The sequence below is a fragment of the Accipiter gentilis genome, chromosome 20 (assembly GCF_929443795.1).
Source record: "Accipiter gentilis chromosome 20, bAccGen1.1, whole genome shotgun sequence".
Classification (NCBI taxonomy): domain Eukaryota; kingdom Metazoa; phylum Chordata; class Aves; order Accipitriformes; family Accipitridae; genus Astur; species Astur gentilis.
Window position 1 is genome coordinate 12,182,404 of NC_064899.1, and position 19,202 is coordinate 12,201,605.

Genomic DNA, 19,202 nt, shown 5'->3' on the forward strand with positions numbered 1-19,202 from the left:
CCCTTAGTAGTCACATGGCTTTACTATTCAGCTTTATTTTGACCCAAGGTAGCATTTTCACAGGCACACATCATGTGAGCAAACCAACAATTTAACAGCCTGGTGATTTGCTACTGCTCTCGTTAAATAGAATGGAGAGAGCACCCTTGTTTTCATAAACCAGCACTACAAAAACCACAGCCAACGAGAAAAAGTTAGGAAGCTTTTTGCTCCAATCAAAGAATTAAGCCGTAGGTCCACCATGAACCCTTTTGTAACCAAGCGAAAAAGGGGTGATGAAGGTCTTTGCTTCCTTGCTGAGCCTTTTTATCTGCTTTTGCCGAGGACTCCTTGTTTCTGGAAAGGACTGGGTCCCATTTCTTCCCCACGGCAGAAATGTTAACGGGATGTATGCGGGTATGAGGCAGGCAGGAACTATAAGCATTAGAGCATCGGCTGCATCATACAGAACATGGTTTAATGATTCTGACTCATTGTGCTGAGGCTCTTCAAGACTTGGTGTTCCATATACTGAAACAAATACTCTGCTTTAAATGAGGAAGAAAACTCCTCCGAGTTCAACAAATGCATATGCTTTGTCTCAATTCCCCGTGTGCAAAGAGGGGGGTAGACACCAGTGTTAGTTCAGAGCAATGTACTGAACTACAGATTGTGAAAGGCACAGCTACTGCAATAGTGGAGCTCTATAAATATCTTAAAATAAAAACACATGGACAGACACATGTAGCTGAAGGACTTCATACTTCAGTGGGCATAACCACAAAATACCAAAATAAATACATTAATCCCTCAAAAGTCTTAAAAACAATAAGGTCAAGTTTCCCTATTTCATCCCCTCCCATTTTATAAGATAATTATGATCAATCAATACACCCAGTTGTTGGAAGCAGAATTCTGCAGCTCCTTCTCTTTTCTTTCTGCATCCAAAAAAAGCGTTCGAGAGAAACAATAGCTAAGTCTGAGCACAGTTAGGTCTGCAATATGCCACTGGCTTTCCTCCATACAGCTCCCATTAAGTCAAACCGGCTGATTAGCTCCGAGATGCCCATCTCTGTAGAATCTCTTTTCCCACGGCCAACAAAAAAGGGGAATTGCTTTTGCGGTTGCCTGAAAGAGAACAGCGCTTCTGGAATTTTTTCATGCACTCTCCCTTTATAGAACAGTCAACATAATACTGCAACATGACAAGATGTTGAGCCATAGTGCCCAGACAACTTGCACACTTTGCATTTTTCCTATTAGGGATACATCAGTGATTTTGGAAGGGAAAAGCGGGAGAGGAGGAGAGAGAAAAACAGTGCAGAACAGTCAAGTCTAGCCCCAAAAGCCTTTCTGTTTTCGTGTTTGTATCAAGATTTAGCATTACAGGACAGTGATGATTTGTAGCATTCAAGTGTTGTAATAAATCTGGCCCTTTTTTAAAAACTGTTTTCCCAGGGGAAAACAAAAACCAAGAAAAACCCCAAAACCCCACAAAAGCCAACCAAGCAAAACCCCAACAGACCAGAAGATTACAAACCCTATAGCTTCCTCAGCTGCAGACCTCACGCTAAGATGAGTAACGGGTGAACAACAAAAAAGCAAAACCTTCTTTCAGATCCTTCCTCCCAGCTTTTCTACGAGATATTCCCTCCAGATCACAGCACCAAAACCTGTAAGTTCCATTTCTTTTCTTGATACCAGGAATCAAGAAATGTTGAATTACGAAAGTTTTGAATGCATTTTCCAATTTTCATTTTTATTCTGAACTTAGAGCTGGTTTTAGGCTGGTTTGTCCAGGCTTTTTTGATTTAAAAAACATCTAAAAACTCAAATAGGTGGGTATCTATGGAGCTGATGCTTCTGAAAACACATATAAGAACTATTATACTAAAACATGCTTCCCTACGAGGTAGCCCTTTGAGTGAGATTTTAAAAGACTGACCCATGAGGATGAAAGGGACAACACTTTACTACTAATGTTGTCACCCAGCAAGTGGATCAAGGAAGGAAACTCTTTGATCAAGAGAGAGGACAAGAAAATTCCCTCTCTGACCATTTTGCAGGATGAACATTTTCATCTTCTACACCAGGCTTTCAGGAGGGTAAGGGGTTTGGGTTTTTTTCCCTCTGCAACCTTCCGCATCGGGGCTCTCCCCAGTGCCAACGCAGAGCGCGGCAGCAGCCAGGAACGGGCCCCCTTTGCCGCGGTCCCCCCTCCCGGGGTAGCCTGAGGGTTGGGTCCCCGCTGCGGTCCCCGGTCAGGACTCCCAGCCCTGCTCTGGCTCCTGCTCTCCAGTCCCCGGGTGCTGCGTAGCAGGGACCCTTTAAACCGACCCGAGCACCCGGGGTGCCTCTTCTGGACCCAAGCAACCAAGCGGCAAAACCGTGCTTGGATGATGACCCACCTGCCCCGGCTTGCTCCCTTGCGGCAGAGCATCAGGGCCACCGCTGCCCCCTGTCCCGTTTGCAGCCCGCAGGGGAGCGGGGACTCTGGAGAGGATTTGCAGCCCAGTCTATACCATGAACCCCCATCTCAGAGGGAGCCCCGTGCCTTCTGACGGCTCTTGAACCCTTTTAACCTGCAGTGACTGAGAAAGGGGTTGCCCATTGCTGAGGAGCCCCCTGCCCAGGACGGGCTTGTCTCCATGCTCCAGCACACACAGATGCATTCAGGCGTAAGGAGAAGGCAGATCGTTTTCAGCCTTTATCGTTGTAAATGCATTGTGAGATTATGGGGAAGGAGGGTGACACGATTTCTAATAGAAATTAGCTTAATTATAAATTAGAAACGTTAAAATAGGATTACCCTCACAAAGGAAAGTATTAGCATGTAATTGTTACAAAAACCGCTGCTCTGCAGAGTCTGCTTTAACACAGGCAACTTAAAACCTCAAGGCCGATAAAAGAATTCACTTTCATTGCTCTTGTTTTCAAGTAGATAAAAATGACAAGATATTTGTATTGACTCCCCCCACCCCACATCTAAAAATGTCACTCAGCTGCATCATAGTATTACTGACCCATGAGCCGTACTGTAGATGTTTGCTCTTAAAGGTCCACAAAACCCAACCGTTTGTTAGGTGACAACCTGTGCCTGCGGCCCTGGCAGAGATTATTAGCTTTACCGTTTAGTTGGCTTTCTGACAGAGATTTTTAATCCTGTGAATCATTTTTAGAAGGGTTACATCAAGCAAACATACACATTTCAAAGCTGCTTTATCATCTATGAATCAAGCCTTGGCTACAAATTATGAACATCATCCCTACTTGAGAAGGGTAAACAGATGTATGTATGTATAGGGATATGACAAATGAGTCCTTCAGACTCATCTTGACAATTAATCTTCTAGATGTACACCCGTTATAAAGATGCAGTAGAAAAAGGACAGAAGGTCACAAGTTGTTTTCCAGTGTAAATCCCTATTTCAGCCCCAGCACAGCTTTGACTTACGGAACTGTTAGCCTGAAATTTGCCAGACATGCTCAGCATCTTTCAGTAAAAACAAAATTAATTGGAGGCTTGTTTTTTGGAATATGGCTCAGTGAAGAGTTAGTCTCTGTTGAGACTCTGACTACTGCACTGAACCAATCAGCATTCCTGCACAGAAACTTTCCTGCAAAAACAGTTTTTTCTCTGATAAAAATTTAAATATAGAAACTAGGCAAAGGAGAGCTACTTTTTCAGATAGAAATCACTTTACAGCAAAACATTTCCTCTTTAGCCTTGCCTTTCAGTTAAAAGTGTTTTTCCAAACTACTTTTTTTAAGGTTTATGAAGCAAACTCCCAAAAGGTTGGGCTTTGGGGGAAGGGCAAGGCTTTTCATTAGACTTTCTTTTTATATATGCATATATATATATAAAAAGAACAATGTCGATAAGATAATTTCTCAGAGAAAAATTCTTTATACTTTTTACCAGCTTCACTGCCATCTCGTCCTAATTTAAAGTAGAATAAAAAAAGTCTCCACACCCTTCAAACTCCTTAAAAGAATTTTTGAAAAAAAAATAGATTTTCTAAAAATGAGCCCAGACTGCTACTTTTATTCAGCTGTTTGGGGCCCAGATCTGATCTCAGTTATTTCAGTGGGATTTCTGAGACTTTCTGGTTCTGTTGATGTTATGTAGGGGGTTTTTGTCACCTGGTTTCACTGGGAGCAGGACTGGGAATAAGAGAGATGTACTTTAGGCATCTCCCATCTAATGCAAGGGGTTAATCGAAGCAACAAAGGTAGGAGCATTAACTCTCTGCAGCCTCAGTGGAGGGCAGCCAGCCGTCCATGGGGTCACATCCATAGGACCATTAGGCAAGTCCTGCAGACACCTTTGGGGTTGAGGGAGACAGGGAGGTAGAGACGGTGTCTGCACGCTCACGCCCATCTGGATGTAAAGCCCAAGGAGAAATAGGCTTGGCAAATACAGCAAGCTCCTTCCTCCTTGGAAGAGCCCGTTAGCCCGCGCCCTCTCTTTCATGGCAGCAGAACACCATCGTTTTGGCAGGGGACCACCGAGCCCTGAACACCGCAGGGCTGGAGAAGCCTCTCCTCAAGGCCACCAGCCAGGCGTTGGAGGTCCCTCGCTTCTGTGCGCTTGTATCTGCCAAAGATACCGATGTAGAAAAATTGCCGCAAAAGCAGCAACACGCTGCCAAAAGGCACATGGCAACGGGTATGGGATTTGCCCTTCATCGGCTATGGGAATCCCAGCATTTCTTCTGAATTCCGAAAAATCTAATAAAATGGGAGTCAAGCGTCGCACGGTGTTGGGAACCATGTCCTCGGATCACCCTTTGGTCGTGTTTCTGCATTTAGGCTGTATGCAAAGTTTGTGGCGAGCTATCAATTATAAATCATAAAAGGAGTTTTTACTGTTAACATTTCTCATAATATATCATTTATAGAGCCACACCACAGTGTTTTCCTAAGCAAAAGCATGCAGCCTGAAGCCAGGAATGAGGTAATTACTTGTACAATAGAAATGTAAATTCAGTAACCTGGAGGGGAGGTGGGGGAAGAAAGAAGTGATGCAAGTCCTTACAGAGCCAGGTCCCAGGGATAAGTCACAGGCACCAAGAGACAATCAGACAGGAAGAAGAGAAAGATTTTCTATGAAGAAACATGGCAACCAGAATAGTTTCTCTAGCAGCCATCTTTAAAATCAGAGGAATAGGTAGCAGAAGATGCCAGCCCCAGGGGCAGCAGCTAATGAACTGCCCCAAAAAGATACCTGGGTTGCAGACATAGCCAAAAAAATATTTAAAGCTAAGTACAATTTTAATAATTCTTTTCTTTTATTACTGTTATCTAGTAGCACACACCCACAGTCCTAAGCAAACATCCTTTATCCTTCAATCTCATCTAGTGAAAATGCTGACTGTCGAGTAAAGTAAAACAAAACAACCAGGGTTTCCATTCCTACTGGGGTGGAATCAGAGGATTAGCGTGCTTTTACAACAAACAACAGCTGAAAAAAAATATTCCTGGGGTATCACAAAAGCAGCAGTACAGGCCTCTGCTTAGCTGCTAGGGCAGAGAGGAGGAAATCTCCTTCAACAGCAGCTGGGCAAGGAAGCCCCTCTGATGCGCAGCAAGAGAGCAGGAAAGGACCCCGAGCACAAAGGGTATGCAGCACAGATACACTAGCAGCTTTAAAAACCTTTCTGCCTTGTGGCAAGAGCCACATACCAACCCCCCCCCCCCCCCCCCCCATACGGCAAGAGCCCAGGACACATACCTGAAGGAGCCCAAGGCAGGAGGAGAATAACCAGGACCCCCAGCAATCCCAACTCTTGGGGTCAGCAGCCAGACCCTCATTCCCCAGCTGCTTCCCATCATCCTCCAATTCCCCCTGTCTAAATAGGCCACCTGAAACCCATAGCCTGGGGGCACCCCATTTGAGTGGTTCACAATCCAGGGATACAACAGCTGTATTTTGGCCAGACCTGATTAAAAACCCCAGTTCTGCACGCAGCAGAGGGCTGGCAGCGGGCACCGAGAGTCGCACACGTTGGGAGGGCTGCAACGGCAAAGCGCTGGGAGCAGGGCTGTGGTCCCCATGCAAGTTGCCCCAAAGCAGTGACTTCTCTTCCCAATTAAAGCTCATCAGCTGGTGAAAATCAGCTCAGCTTGCCCACTGCAGGTGCAGCTGTAGGAATTTACATCCAGCGAGGCTCTCGTCTGTAGAATGAAACCCGGTTTCCTTTACAGCTCTGAAGACAAATCTTGATGTTTGCTGAGGTTTGAGATGGGGGATGGGGACATGAAATCAACATCCTAAAATGTTTAAATAAATGGAGACAGCAGCATTTTGAAGCACTGCCTGTTCCTTTAGAGGCTTTGCCAAAAAAAAAAAAAAAAAAGGCAAAAAAAAAGCATGACCTTGTGACTTTTTTATAAAACCCTGCTACATCAGAAAGCTTGCAATATAAACAGCTGCTTTTACTGACTACATCAGTGCAGCCGGGCTGGGCTGCCTAATCCTTGGGTAGCAGTGTTTATAAATACTGTTCAGACAGGCAGGTTAGATCGGATTTTCTCATGAGCTCATTCAGGACGGTTAGCTTTCATGGGCAGGCACGTCGTTACCTCTTTTAACTGCCAGCTTTTGAAAGCCAGCCACGCTTTTCAACGAGTCAGTCCTGGGGAGGAGGAGAAGGCGGCGGCAAAGGAGAGTATCCTTCATCACAAACCTGCCATGGGTGAAGCTGCGACTGGATTGATGCCACCGGAGAACATGCCACTCGCTGTCAGCAGGAGCTGGGCCGTTTCCAACAGGCAGCAACGAACCTGCTGCAGAGCCCTGGGCTCTCCTTGGTGGGCACAGGCCCCTGGGGACCAAACTGCCCCCGGGGCACCCTGGTCTTGCTCTGGTGGGGTGAGCGTAGGAGCAAAGGACATGGAGCTGACCTCCTTCCTCTGCACACCTGAGAGCATCCCAGCACTCTGGCAGCCAAGGGACAGGGTCTTCCCATTGCAATGCCTTATGCTAGAAACGCCGGTGGGGGAGGACAGAGAGACCCGACCTGCGTATTTGAATGCGCGTTGCTCACCTTACCATACAAGCCAGGGTTAACACCGAAAAGCAGCACTGCTTGCAGTTAGACCTCCTGACACTGCGGTTCCTGGCCCTCGGGGGTATTCAACCCAGCGGCACCGTCGCCTCCATGGAGGGCTACGTAACCTTAACTAGAGGAAAGCATCTTGCAAAGAAAGCATTTACCTGCCGTAGAAACAATGAAATGGAAATGCAATATCAGTAGAGCTTAAATATAGGAGGGTGACTAATTAGATGGTAGCTTTTGATGGCCTGTGCCTGGCAAGAAAGCGTTAACCCAAACCTCCTCTGCCAGGACACACAGAAAAGTTCTTTCAGTTTTGCTGCCTTTCAGTTGATCATTACAGAGGTGTTTCACTGCAAAGAGATAATGGCAAACACAAGGCTGCAGCCCCAGGGAGAAATTCATCCATCAGACGGGAGGCAGGAGAAGTCCCACAAGAAGAGCGGATTAAAGATTGTTTTGAAGAACATGGCGCAGGGCCTGACGCCACCTCGGCGCTTGCCCCCTGGGCTGTCCTCACGCCGATCGTCATAACAGCCATCGTGGCTGTGGGCCACGAGCTGCCGTTCCTGTCAAAAGCCATTTCGTGGCAATCCTGCTGTGGGCATTTGACTGATGTGTCAGAAGAGCCCAGAGGAGGTGACAGGCGGGAGGGAGGTGACATTATTGCTGTCGCGGAAGAAAAGTGCAGCTAATGAAAACTGTGATGCTGTGAACAGTGCTGCTGAGGAAAGGCTTTTTCCTTCCTATGTTTCTGTTCCTTTAAAAAGAAAAGCAAAGCCCAAAGCTCTGGCAAAAAGTGATTTTCTTATGGGAGCCCACTGAAACATGCATCCAGTGTGAAGCCATTTGAGCTCGCTGGCTCCGCTAGTGTTAAACCCAAGGACTTCGTCCTTCGTTGGGCAAAGGGGGCTTTTCCTGCGTTTTCTTGTGTGTCCCTCCTTAGGGTGGTGCCAGCCCAGCTGAAAAAAAGAAGCAGAAAAGAAGCGATTACAGCTGCGCACGCGTTCAGGGAGGGCCGGTGCGTGGCAGCTCCCCAGCGAGGGGCCGAGCTCCAGCTGCAGGCCCAGAAGCCTCTCACACACGTCAAGCCCAGGGGGCACAGAAGCTCCCTTTCTTTCCCCAAATTCCTCAATCCTGAAAAAAAAATCAAAGCTCAGGTCTCCGAGGCACCCTGCCAGCTTCAAGGGAGTCGGTAGCGAACAGTGGGATGGGCTTAGTTTGGGCCCATTTGGATCACGAGGTGCGGAGGGCTGCCTCCCCAGAGGCAGTATTTGCCCAAAAAAGGGTGATCTGCCTAGGTGACTTCTACCAGAGGGCACAAGTTCTCTTTAATCTCCAACTGCCAAGGGCTGCGATAAAGGAGGGGGGGGAAGGATGGGCAGAGAGAGGCCAGAGTTATTAGCCCCTGTCCTCAGGAAAGAAGGCTTCCTCCATCCCTCTCTGCCTCACTCTTGAAGCCAATTTCAGCTGAATTCAAAGGAGTCTCAGAGATATGTCTCAAAAATAATTGAATTTCTACAAGGCTGACGAGACATAGCGGCCCGGGAGAATAAGAGATCCCAGGGAAAAGCACACGGCCAAGACTGGGCACAACTGGCGGGTGGGTCAGCGAACACCTCTCGTCCGTCTGTCCTCTGCAGGGCACCCAGGGACGGGGACGGACGCCCAGGGGACAGGGGCACAGCCACAGCCTTGCCCAGGCTCCGCCAGGTCTTCTGCTCATGGGACGTAACCTCAAACAACACAGGATATTGGTAGGGAGGGGAAACAATTTTTATTTTCCCTGACTGATTTCCTTGATGGGGGGGGTGTGTGTGTGTGTGTCCATTCTATAGATACAGACTCAGCATCAAATTCCATGGCTGCAGTTTGAAGGTACATAATCTAGGTTGAAAACAAGCTCCGTATTTTCAGAGGTGATGGGGGTTTGTCATGTACGCTACATGAATGCAAGTTTTCTGCTCGGGGTTGCACACCTTTCTTCACTGACGTCTAATTAGAGCTGTAGGCTTGACGCAGTAATATCTGGTAGCTGACGACACTAGTCCTTTGAGCCTTAAAATTAATTCATCAAAAAATAAGAGTAAGATAATCACTTTCAGTTATAATTGAATAGGTGTCACACGACACCAGACAGAACGAATACTCATCAGTTCTCTTAGCCTACCGATGAGATTACAAGCAAAAAGTGGGGAAGAGAACAAGAATTCCTTCACTTTTGCTTGTGTAACACAAAGCAAAAAGTAAATGAAAGAAAGCAAACAAACAGATGCAAGCCTTTCTTTCACAATGCATTTTACAGATATCTTCAAAAAAACCCCAGCCCCACAAGGATCTCCATTAAAAGACAGTTTCAGTTCCTGTCACTTCTGACATGACTTCCAGAAGCAATGCAAGTTTGTTTTGCTTACGGTTCTCTGTGCATAGCTGGTGGTAATTGTTCTTACTGAGCAGTGGGGCATTCTTCTTTGTGAAAAAATCAGTAAATATTTAATTCATAAATGTAAGAGAGGTGATGAGCAAAATATATAACTAATAAAGATAAATGGTTTTCGTACTCACAAGGGCTTCTTATTAAAGAGTCAGTGGAAAAAGTGTTCCTGCTGGGCAAAGAGAACAAAATAAATTGTGGACTTTATACTGCAAACACAGCATTAAAAAAAAAAAAAAGGAAAACAACATTAATGCATCGTTAAGGCTGAGCGTTTAAATCTACAGAAGCCAGCACAAACATGAAGGAAGATTCCTGTGGCAACGTTAATTGAGACTTATTGCGGACTGTGATATTGATCATTGCATACATTCAGTTGCATAAACAAATTGCCAAAGCTATATACAACTGGAATGCAAATGAGGGAGTGCAGCCATGTGGCTTCTCCTACAATGTGAGACCCACCAGGTAACGAGTGCAGCAGGTATGGCTGATGGGTCACCTACAGATATACACACATGCATATATATTACATGTATGAGCATAAGGCAAAAAACCCCAACCCAACCTACCAAATCGTCAGGATACGTCTTCTAGTTATTTGTGTTTATTTATTTGCAGGCAAGTTAACAAAGACTGTGGCTAACAATGCATTCCTTTAGTGCATGCATAATTTAATTTGCTTCATCTGTTGTATCTGCAAATGCTGAAACATGACAAGAATGTAACACTCCCAAAGTCGTAAAGTACTTCTATTTAGTCACTTCCATGGCCAGATGAAAACTTTGTTATTTCACGTCCCATATTGCCAATAAAACTGCAGCTGAGCTAACATGCCCCAATCCCTATGCCTGTTTTCCAAAGCACAATGTCCTGGGGACTTATTCTCTAAACTGCCTACGAAGGCAGCAAAACCAGCCCGCAAAAAGACCCCATCCATCCTGGCAAACACATACTAGTGCTACGCTGGAAAGGCTAGCGTCTGCCTCAGCTCCAACAAGTATCATCGGACCGTATTGGCACCAGGCAATCAAAACGTGGGAAATGGCGTTTAGCCGATGCTGGGGGGAGCATTATTATTTGCATTACTGCGGTTCCCAGAGACCCCAACCGAGATCAGAGTCCCGCCGCAGGCAGTACAAAGGTAGTGATAGGAAACTGCCCCTCATGCTATTAACCTTTCAGAGAAGGGGTAAAGTGTGGGTCATCCTCTCAAACGATTCCCATTTCACAGGGGAAGTACTGATGTTGGCTGTACCTCCTACTGAACGCTGTGGATAGCAGTGGGAATTTTGGTGTCATGACGTTTTGTTCAAAATGAAATCAAGTGCAAAAAAGTGATCCCAGACACTTTATCAAGTTGCCTGAGGTCGCACGCTGTGACAGAACCCAGAGCTGCCAATTTTCCCACTACTGCTTCCCACTAGTCAGCTTCTTCCCACCTTTTTGCGCCTCTTCTTTTATCAGAAAAAAATAATGGAATTGCTCATGCAGTGTTCCATCCTCACTGCTACTTTTACTTCCAAGTTCCCCAGCATCTGAGCATAGGGTGAAACAGATAGGGGGGACATTCTGCTTAAATGATTTAACTAATCTCATGCAAATGTACTCAGCAGTCTTGGTACCCGTCGTGCTTTCACCTACATAACAGCCAAGCCAACTGAATATCGCTCTTTCCAAAGATAATAGCATTTTTATGCATTATTCCTTAAAGCTTTTTGTGCTCACACACTGAAAAAGAGCTCCAGCTGAGGAATAACTGAAGTCAATATACTTAGTCTCTGTCCAGGTAATTATGCATCCTCCTCCCATGTCAGCTGAAGAGACTATGATGATGATAGGACATCATTAACATGTCTATTTTTTTCTCCCTTTTCTTACTTTCAGCATATGGAATGGAAAACCGCAGTTAAACATTTATCATCACATCTTTTCTGGCTTATGTTAGAAACACTGTCTGCCTGCATTATCTTGCATTTGAGAAGCAGGAAGGATTTTGCAGGCAAGACAAAACATAGAAGAACTGGTTTAAAACAGAAAACAATAAACCTGCCTCTCCTGATATGAATTTATGTGATTTACTGATTTCTGAATTGTCTGAGCCCAGAAGAAAAAAAACCAAAAGAGACAATATATATAGTTTCCTTTAGTAACAGAAGCAAACTCAAACCATTCAATAATGGTAATGGAAGAGTTGTGAGCTCTTCTTGCACATCCCTCACCCACTCTCAAGTTAATTTGCTGGTGATAAAATCCACCCCATGTACCTTCTCCCCAGGGAATTAGGGTTGATTATGAAAACGAATGCTAGCGGTTTTTCCCTCTTCACAGCTGATCAGGTGTTGCTCCTGCTCACGCTCATGAGCTGACCAATATACAAAGAGTTTTGAGTGAAGGTTGAGATTTCAAATCTGAGACCAAGGGAGCTGGAGGATTTGGCTGGAGGGAGTGGGGTGGGTTGCATATGAGAAGACAGTCAGCTCGTCACCTCAACCAGAACCATTACCTGGAAAAACTGCAGCAATGTGGCTGCATACCAGAAAGCCACAACTTGCACATAGGTCTAGTGTATCAAACCTGGCTTTAAAAAAGGAATAATAGACTTCCAAAAAGTGTAAGCGCTTGAACATAACAACCAGCCTTTAAGTTATGCTCTTGAGAGAACATTTGGACTGTTGAACTATCTACAATTGACCCACCTTCGGATCCACTGGCTTCCACAGGCTTTGAGAAATTCCTGCTGATTTTGGCAGCTGTTGGCTTATATCCAAGGTTCATGGATTACAGAGGCATAAAATCTATTTTGATGCTTTAAACAGATAAGGAGAAAGCTCTGGCACCCTCCCCTCTGACTAAAAAAATATGGCTACTTTCATAGCAGTTTTATGTCATGCTGTTTGATCATCGTCCAGTGTCTTTCAAGTTATTTCCATCACGAAGAAAATCACTGAGGGATTCAGGTATTTTTATGCAACCCTGTTGATTTTGCAAAAAAAAGAAAAAAAGAAATACAAAAGCCTTGAAGATAGTCTGAATCAAATCAGAGATAATTTCTGTATCGTTTTCTAGCCCACACTCAAACCTGTAAAGACTTTTCAGCCATTCTCTCCAGATCATATTTCCAACTTTTTTCTGTCTCCAGGATTTTCTAGATCCTTTTTTCTGCTTGTTTCCTGGGTACTCTGGAAAACACACACTCCGGTAACAGTATCTTATTGCTTAGATCTGAATTTGGGCCCTAGAAAAAGCTTTTCACCATCCTTTTCTGTTTCTTGTTAATTATCTAGAGTCTGTGTTTTGGGCACTGAATCCATTAATTTTTATTCCAAAAAAGATTATCATCTTCCTGCATATCTCATGAATGAAAGACAGCATCACACTGACATGCTTTAATTAATCTTCACCCAACCACCATGAACTTCAGACATATTTTAAAAGAGATGGTATCAGCAGAGGTAAAATAAAGAAAAAAAAAAAGAAATGATGGAGTCAAAAAGCTTCCCAAAAAGCAAAGAACACACAAGAGTAGCGTGTACTGCTCTGTGGTGATGTAAAAGCCCACAGGGATCATTGTGAAGATCGCATGCTTGACTGCATGCCTGATGAACGTAGGGTAGCCTTTGCTTTCGGGTATCTGCTGGAGGTGGAAGTGGTAATCCAAGGAGCGTATGTTTCCGACAGTGATATAAACCCAAATATTCTTCTTTAGAAGGGAAAAAAAGGAGAAAGCGGTAGACTTCACTTGTAGTTCTAGTTTGCTAAATTTCACTCAGGCACATGAAAACATTCCTGCATTGTTACATGGAGTCCAAAACCAACTTCATCAGAATGACCCTGATTTGGACCTTCAACTTTTGCTTAACACTTGTGGTTCAGAGCGCATTTTTCCACCTCCGTCTTCAGGAACTTCCAAATATGCTGTAAGAAAGTGGCTTGTGATGAAGCAAAGTTCCTATCAGGATTCCCAGTGGGTAGCATGAGGCCAGCGCAAGACGAATGCTGGAGAAGAGTTTCAAGCTACTGGAAAACGAAAGCACCATTGGGAGGTTGGGGGTTTGGGCTTTTTTTGGACTAATTCCATTTCCAATTAAGCCATTTAGTGAAAGCAATATTTGGCCAATGCAGAATGAGATTTTCACAGAACAGCAATAAAATATTTAGTATGTTTATGCTCCCCAAAATTAAAACCAAAACAAAATGGAACAAAATGCACAGAACAAAACATTGTTCTGAAATGGGCAGACTAGATTAGTCCTTTGCTGGAATACCTCTATTTTTGCCCTAAGTCTGTGAAATGCTAGGCAACTACCAACTGCCACTTCATCGATAGGAGCTGGGGATGCTCCAATCCCTGACGAGCTGTTCACAGTTCTACTTACTGCTGCCAACCTCATTTAAGCATTATACGAGGACGTTTTTCCCTTTTATAAGCTCTCTTAGCCGGTCTCTGGTCCTCCAGGTCACTTATGCGCATGTTTAACTGAAGTGCACGAGCAGTTTCTTGAACTTAAGAGAGGACCCGACACTGCCCCACCGCAGTCAGCAGAGCCAGGTTGTCTGAAGTTAAGCACATGCTCAAGTGCTCTGCTGGATTTTTGGCCAAACTGTCAATCATTTATAGTTAATCATTTATCACCCTGCTTGCGAGCTAGTAGTTATGCTTCAGTGTGCAAATATGTAAATTGCTTTCATAAAGCTCCACACACCAAGCACAAATAATGCTTTCTCAGCCCTTTACAGGAATTCTCCAGTCCTGTGACACCTCAGATAGATCTGCCCTTAGAACTGCCAAGAAAGTTTTACTTCTCCGTTAATTAAACAGAATCATTACTGTGTTCCTCTTCTTAATAGTGAGGCGCATTCACGGACTTGCAAAATAAACAAATAAATAACACCATTTAGTCCTAACCTGACAAGTATCACGCATTTTGCCTTTAGGAATGTGTACATGAATCCATCTTACACACACCACCACTCTGAGAGTGAGAGAGAGCAAGCTGTCAAATGCATGATAAGCATATTTGCATAACTGTGGCACAGATTAAGTTAAATAACTGCCTACAAGACGGTATTTGCAATGTATCACAAGGTAATTCTTGCAAACACAAGTGACCGTTTTAATTTTTCTTTCCCTCGCTGAGGTTAATTGCTGTGAACTATGGGGGAATGTCACCTCCACTTACCTGTGCCCTGTTGCTTTGTATTCAGAAAGCTCACAGCTCCCGTGATTTTTCACAAAGAGTTAAAATTGCCACGAGGAGAGAAAATATAGTTACTGTGATTCAGTTCCAATATATTGTATTGGAATGATAACCGACAACGGTACCTCACTGAAATAGAGACTTAAAATACAATTAGTTGCAGTTCTGTAGATTGCAGAGCCAGTTATTCTGCGCTCCTGCCCATGGGGCTTTCCCTGCATCCACTAATGAAAAGGCTGCTTTCCTCCAAATGTCAGGTACTTTTGCAAGAAATGAATACTGCGAAGGGAAAATGACAGAGTCTGGTCCCTTGCTCTGTAGAGCAATTTTTGTAAAAATTATTATCTGTCAAGCAAACTGCCTAGAAAAAAAAAATATGCAGTCAGCCACTTTTTCTAAGAGGAAGCTTGAACACTTCTCAGATTGAGTCCTATTAAAATGAATTAATGCCGACAGCTGGTCTCTCAATCATCAATTACAAAAAAACCAAACCCAAGCTTTAAGTATTATAAAAAAAATATCCTAAACAAACAAACAGAAGCAACAAACCAAACAAACAGGCTCCCCCCCATGATAGACTGGCTGCCATCATGACCTACCAAACAGGACAAAACTCTCCCCCGCACCGCCCTGGGCTCGGGCGCTGACTCTGCAAACGCTCCCAAGCTTCTGCCACAGAGCCAGGCTGGCAGGTCGGGTCCTGGGCCACCCAGGACACAGGCGGAGGAGCAAGGCTAGGAGGGACCCTCGACAGGAACCACCGAAAGCCACGCTCAGGGGAAAAAATCTTAGGCAGGGTTCACTGCATGACTTCTTTGGGACTGGCAGGGAAATGAAGCCCCAGGAAATGGAGGAGCTTGGGACAACGATTCACAAGGCTTGTGTTCAGGTCCCAGATGAAGATTTGGCTGTCATCCCAAATAGTAGGAGGTTTTCCTTCACTATGTAATTCTCTAAAAATGACACGCACGTTTCATTTCTACTTTTGGCCGTAAATACCAGTCAATTGCCAAATTACATTAAAGCAAGTAAGTTTGTAGCATTTGAAAGGGAATATAACGTGTTAATGCAGATTAGAAGAGATGTAGAAAGATACCACTTGTATGAAAAAATGCACAGGGGTGAAGTGGATGTTTTCCTTTCACAGTAGGTCAGATATAACAAGCTTCCTACTCAAAGCCCATGATGGAAAATATCCACTCATTTCTGGAGATCTAGTGAGATGGAGACACAAACATCCCAGCAGCTAAATATAGCTGTGGATAGCAGTGCTTTGTACAGTAAGTTCTAGGGTCTTTTAACTTAATATGGAAATTGACACAAAAATAAAATAACAGTATTTTCAGAGCCCGTCTCTGCTTGTGTGCTCACCGGGACTCACACCGCCAAATTCCAGCCCCTGTTGAAATTACTTTGCCGTTTTTGTCTTGCGCTGTCTCACATGCCAAGAAGGCAGAACAATGATGTCCGGCACAAAAGGCCACGTCTATTGAGATATCCAAAGGTTATTCCACAGAAAGTCAATATGAGAACTGCGCTCAGAATGCCTCATCCTTCAGCATTTCTGCAAGAGTGATAAGTTTAATTAGAGGAGTTTAGGTCTTGGTCAGAGATTTCCCCAACCCTAAATGCCAGTGGTTCAATTTTGCAACGTTTGTTACTGGACGTGTACCCTTTGGACCAGCTTGCAATTGCTGAAGCTTGGGGTTGGGCTTGGGCAGGTACTGCTGGAGCAATGCTGCAAACTCCCTGAGGAGGAAGAGGAGGCGACGAGAACAGCGAAGAGTCGTGCTAGTGACACATGGCTTTCTTGTATTTCTCCTCCCATCTTGCTGTAAGGCAAAAAATGTTGGACCCCGGTATGATTGCACTAGCAGTGATTTAAATTTAAATTCCCCAGGTCTGACTCTGCACTATCCTGTCCCTTGCTCAGCCACTGGTCCAAGCACAGGGTGTGCAGCTCTTGGCAGCCTGTGCACTGGACCACACAATTCAGGTCAGGAAGGACCTCCCTGCAGTGGAGGTGACACGGCGAGAAGCAGGGCTGCAGACAGCAAGAAATTCAGAGCAGAAGCGGGTCCATCACTGGTCGTTTCCCATTGCGAGCACATTCGGCAGGGGATCTTGGTGCGGTGCTTTCTCCCTCCCTCTCTCAGAGAATGCCATGGATGATACCCAGCCATTAACACGTTTGTCAGCGATACTGACCCGAGCAAAAGGTAAACCAGCTTCACCTTATGTAAGATTAAAGGAACTAAAAAGAAGAAGAAGAAAAAAAAAAAAGGCATGCGCTCTTACAACTCACATGGAAAATAGCATGCAAACAAAACAAGGTGTGTTTTCCTGTATTTCCACTTGATATTATTCACCTTCAAAGTTAGAAAGTTATGAAGCTTGCTGCCAAGCATAAGTCAATAAATAAACAAATAAAGAAAATATCAACAAGCTTGTTTTCAAAAGTCATGGGAAGGGGGCAAGTGCCAGGCTTTCAACCTTCTCCTTCCCCTTCCTCTTTTCAGTCCTCCTCAAATGCTAAAATGCTGTGCCCTGCCCCAGGGCAAGGAGGGAGCTCTTGCTGGAAGCGGCTGAATTCAGAGCCTCTTTAAGCCAATGAACTGGAATCAACCCTGCGCGTCCTTATTAACTACCCAGTCCAGGAGAGACTAGTTGAGGAGAGAGTTGCAAACAATTTGGTGACCACAGCCGCTGTGAGAGTCGGTTCCAGCTCACCCAAAGCCCTGTCTCACAAATAACCAGGGCTGATCCAGGGCTGTCTCACACATGCGGTAGCAGTGCAAGACAGGTTCCCGAACCTTCCCCAGCCATGGCAGCTCACAAAGCGGCTGCCCAAAGACAACATACAGGAGAAGAAAGTCAGCTTCTTGCCTTCAGGCTAGATGAAGCCATGTGATGATAGAGAAGGGGGGACCTGGAGCTGCCCCGCTACTGTGACACAGAACACACCCCAGAGTAGGTGCAAGACAGAGACATTCTCCCTTCCCCACCCCAACTGTAGCTCCCCAAAATACTCTCTCCGGCTGGCTCCTGCTCACAGCACTCCACATCTACCAGGATGCAGCAGCAAGCCTGGCACCCTCCATGCTCTCATCCTCTTTGCCGAACGCATCTGAGAGAAGTACCCTTACCACCCCAAGGACACAGGAAAAGGGCCTGCAGGATTCATGCGGACAATTTTGAAAAGCGATGAGCTTTGCACCCTTACAGATTAACTGGGGTGGTAGGAGCTGAAATGATATTTGTATCGTCGCTTGGCCAAACCAGACACCGCAGTTCAAGAGAGCAAGGTTTGGGTAAGACCATGAATGTTCATTCATATCTTTGTCTCATTCAAGAATGTGAAGGCTGTAGCAGCCTTACAACTAACAGCCACGGCACGCATTGAAATTGCCAAAGCTTCTAGAATCTGATTTACTCTGCGAGGGGGAAGGGGAAATCATTTAGTGTGAGTCATAAGAGGTCTCGATACAATCTAAGCTTCATCATCTCTGAAGAAACAGCTCACTCCCTGGATGGATATCAAAAGGCTGCTGTGTACAGCCTTGATAACACAATAGCAGAGAACAATTCCTAGCACTGAAGATTACAAGATCTTTGTATCAGCTACTCTTCAGTACAGTTCTCTCACATTACACCACCTGATGGGCACTCCACATTTATGGTTAGCTCTTCAGGGGTCCATGGCTCTGAAACCAAGATGATACAAGCTTTGCAAAGGTTTTTACACTATGAGTATAGTTTAAAAAAATTTGTGCAGTCCCAGGTATAAATAACAATGCCGATCTGCCTGCTTTTCCCTGCCTGAGGTTTTCGCTGTCTGGAGCCTCACCTGCTCTAGGAGTCAGAGAGTCTACAACTCTACTGCAAGTGAAAGAAGGCAGGCAGGAGGGCTCAAGGCAATTCTGCCTTCGTGCCCTTAGCAGAAAACGCAGGGGCTGGGTGATAGCTGCACTGGCCTGCAAGGCTCTGCTGGCTCACAGGCCCCTTTCTGTGGCCCAAGTCCCGTCTGGGCCCCATGAAGAGGGATAATGCTCAAAGACCCGCAAGTAGAGGAAAAGAAAGCTTAAACTCAGCTGAATACAAAATTTTATTCCCTACCTTAGGTCCTAAGGTTGGGGAGCACTTTTTATTGCTGATGACATTTGTTTCTGGAAAGGAGAGGAACACGCATCCATGGGAGGGAAGAGTCGACTTTGTTACACACACCATGGGGCTGTGTAAAGTAGCTGAGTGGGGGAATTTTTGACACCTCCCTGTGCTGGAGTAAACCCAAAAGTGTGGGCCAAGACTCCAGCAAGAGCCTCCCCTGGGGAGACACGGGAATAGCACAGCCAATCCTGCCTCTCCACGAGAGCTTCTCTCCAGCACTCCTGCGGCCTCAGCTAGAAACTGAATTCACAAATGGCACAGAGATGCAAGGGACCAGCGGGGGAAAGGGAAAGGTGAGCTAAGGTTGCTACCACTATGGCCCAACCAGAGCAAATGGCAAACAAGAACAGACCCCCGCAGAGC